Raw genomic sequence first — 3,595 nt, forward strand, 5'->3', positions numbered from 1 at the left:
TTCTATAAAGCATTCATTCTAGGTCCTCAAGTTAAAACTATCATTGTATGTTGATTCTAAATATATGGAAGAAAAGATCTGATTGGCTCAGCTGGACTCAGATATCCAAGTAATCTTTTATTAGCTTATGGTGAGTCTTTGTAAAGTATACAATGGTACCTTCAGACCTGGGATTCTGTTCACATGAGTATCATTGGCCAGAGTGTGGCTGAACACATTTAGCATGGAAATCACTATGGATAATGCTATGAAAACATTCACCTAATATGTTTGTGGAAGCATATCTTTAGACATATTCCTTCCATAGACTGATTCTGAATTTTAGATATTTCTTGACCCACAATTGATGAACCAAAGTATGTCCTATGGCCACTAATAAATTCTGAAATTAAAATAAGAAAATCATAGTCCATATATAAAGTTTAGTGCAATTGAAGATTATCTTCCTTGCTTGTGTTAAAACTATCTCTATAAAGGAAGTGGCATATTAATAAAATGTTAATTATCTGTAGCCACTTAACAAATTACTATAAAGCAAGTACTTGAAACAACAAATTACTATGTCATAGCAACTGTGGGTAAGGGATTGGAAGTTTCTCTGCTGGACATTGTATGGTTTCCTGTTTCATAAGGTTGCAGTTGAAGCATGGATCAGGGCTGTAGCCATTCCACAAACAATGTGGAGGAATATTTGCGTCTGAAGCTATTTGTGGTACAGATGGCAGGCTTGTCATTGCTTTTCATCCTCTCTGGTAGCTAATTCTTCACACATTGTGGGTAGCCAGCCATTTTGATTTTTAAGAGTAAAGTCACTTTTTAAAATACAGTTAGCAATATACTGTGGAAACCACCATTTCTGTTGTCCTTTCTCATTATTAAGTTGCCTTTAAATTTCCTCTACTTCTTTTTCTCTAAAGGATCAACAGACATCTTCAACCACTCAAATGTATTGTTAGCAGTCATCCATTTTTGTCTGGTTTGGGGGACTTTCTTCCTAGCATGTGATGTCATTTGTTTCTAGTATGTGATGCCACTTTTAGCTAGAAACTGTAATTTTCAGAAGAATAATTCATAGTCTTCATTATCTAAAAGTGCAATGGTAGTCTGGAGGACATGGAGAAACTGATAAATATTTATCCCATCAGACTGTTTACAATGTTTACCACATGGACAAAGAAGTTTATCCCCAGCTGTTTACAATGCTGATAAAGAAGCACTCAGGCCTAGGAAGATCCAGCAAGAACAAGAACTTCAAGTCTCAATAGATTAGAAGTCAAGGACAAAGTTATCCAACTATAAAAAGGGGAGCATGCTGTGTGCCAGAGGCTAATAAGAAAAATTCCAATTGCCTGGAACACTGGAACACAACACTAGAGAGTTTGTGTGGGGAGAATAGCAAATAGAGAGGCTAAAAGTGGAGCTGGAGACACTAAGGGGTTTTCTTGGCAGCAGACGTGATTTTATGTATGAAGGTGACGTAATCATATTCCTGTCTTTGTAAGAAGAGAGAAGTGAAGGAAATCAGTGGCAGGCAGAACATTCTAAGGATGAATTCATGCTTCAGGACAGGGTCTATACCTTTGGCTATTAATTTCTGGAAGTCAGAAAAGGAAGAGAGACACCATGTGTCCTCAGAAGATGTTCTTGATTACACATAACCTTGGAGTATAGATCTTCATTTGGGTCATACTGTGCTTGCAATCACTCCACACTTGATCAGAATTCCAGATCCTGCTTTTAGGTACCTTGAGCTAGTGCTGATTTAACCACAGGTAACCACTTAGGATCTATCAAAACCATATAGCCATCCAGTAAGGACATACACCACACACACAAATAAAAGCTACAGTCTTAGACTTGTCAAACAGATGAATATAATCTTCGGGCTGTGTATATTTCCAGAAATAAGAAATTGACTTGTTGTACTCTCTTTGGCATCACATATACTAAAATTGGAGCAATAAACTAAATTGGAACAATACAGAAAAGATTAGCATGGCCTCTATGCAAGGATGACACCCAAATTCACCCCCATATTTATTGGCACACCTTGAGACCCATATCATGAGAGGGAAAGCCTACCCCTGACACTATAATTGATATTTTGATACACTTGCTGGCATGAGCCTAGAATAACTGCTATCTGAGAGGCTTTACCCTGCACCAGATGAAAACAGGTACGGAAACACACAACCAAGCATTAGGCCGAGCTTGTGGAATCCTGTGGGAGAGGGAAGGAAGAACTGTAGGAGTTGCCGGGGTCAAGGACACCACAAGAAAACACATAGAGTCAACTAACCTGAGCCCATAGGTGATCACAGAGACTGAACCGCCAATTAAAGAGCATGCATGGGACTGACCTAGGCCCTCTATACATACATAACAGTTGTTCCCCTTAATCTTCATGTGGGATACCTAAAAGCGTAGCAGAGGCTGTCTCTGACTCTGTTGCCTGACTTTGGGACTCTTTCCCCTAAGTGGGCTGCCTTGTCTAGTCTCAATAGAAGATACATACATCTAGTACTGCAACTCGATATGCCAAGATAGGTTGATATTCATGGGAGATAGCAACTTCTCTGAGGAGAAAGGGAGGGGGTGGCAGGAAGGGAGGCAAGGGGAGGAACTGGGAGGAGAGGCTGTGATCAGGATATAAAGTAATCAATTTAGGAGGAAAAAATAAATGAAGTTGACCAGTAGATTTCTGTAGCATACACCAGAGGTACTCAGGAGGGGTAGCTAGATGACTGGTGTGTATACTACTTATGAACTGATAAGAAATGCAGATATAAGTGTTTTATCCCAAATACCCTGAATCATAACCATCAGTTGCTTAACATCGGTTAAGACAGTGTCTTAACAAGCTTTCAAGTCATTCCAATTCAAGTGAAACTTACAATGTAGTCTCCTAAGTCCTTGTATATGATATTTTTTAGTCCTCCGTGTCTTTCTGTTGCGTAGTTCAAATCTGTGCACAAGTGTCTTCAGTGGAGTTACTCTGTAACAAAATACTACAGACTAGATAGTTAATAACCAACCGAAATCTACTTCGTACAGTTCCTGGAAATGAATATCCAAGTTCAGGATGCAGGATGACAACAGGCATGGATCCCGTTCAGAGCTCTATCTTGTAGTTGCAAAGTGACAAATTCCTGTAGCTCCCCTATATTTTAAAAAGGTGGTAAGAGAGCTTTCCTGGGCCCTTATGTGAGGACTTTATTGTCTCTCAAAGCTCCTACTTCATAATAATTTGACATTGTGGGGGAAAGATGAAATGTTAATTTTAACAGGACACATGTATTCAGTCCACAGCACTGGGTTGCACAGTCTGGTGATAATAGGAATTGAGGTCTTGCATTATTGTTCTGGGTAGAGGTTTCAATAATCAATATTTATCTAGTTATGAAAGGTCTGCACGTTGATTAACTTTACTTTATGAATAGAGACATATTTAATGGAACCAATTCAATGACTCTTTTGAGAAGTGCAATTGACCCATATTACTCCTTGAGGGGCAGGTCTGATTTTCATTGAGTAGCAGATGTAGAGAATCAGACCAGATCACTCCATTACCATTCTGTGGGCTTCTTCTGGTTCA

General features: G+C 39.1%; 1 pseudogene; it reads left to right on the forward strand.

Moving 5' to 3' along the window:
- The first annotated feature begins 1,944 nt into the window (after positions 1-1,944).
- Positions 1,945-2,041, forward strand: LOC116914182 (annotated as a pseudogene).
- The last annotated feature ends 1,554 nt before the right edge of the window (positions 2,042-3,595 follow it).

Source organism: Rattus rattus, chromosome 12 (assembly GCF_011064425.1).
Source record: "Rattus rattus isolate New Zealand chromosome 12, Rrattus_CSIRO_v1, whole genome shotgun sequence".
Lineage (NCBI taxonomy): Eukaryota > Metazoa > Chordata > Mammalia > Rodentia > Muridae > Rattus > Rattus rattus.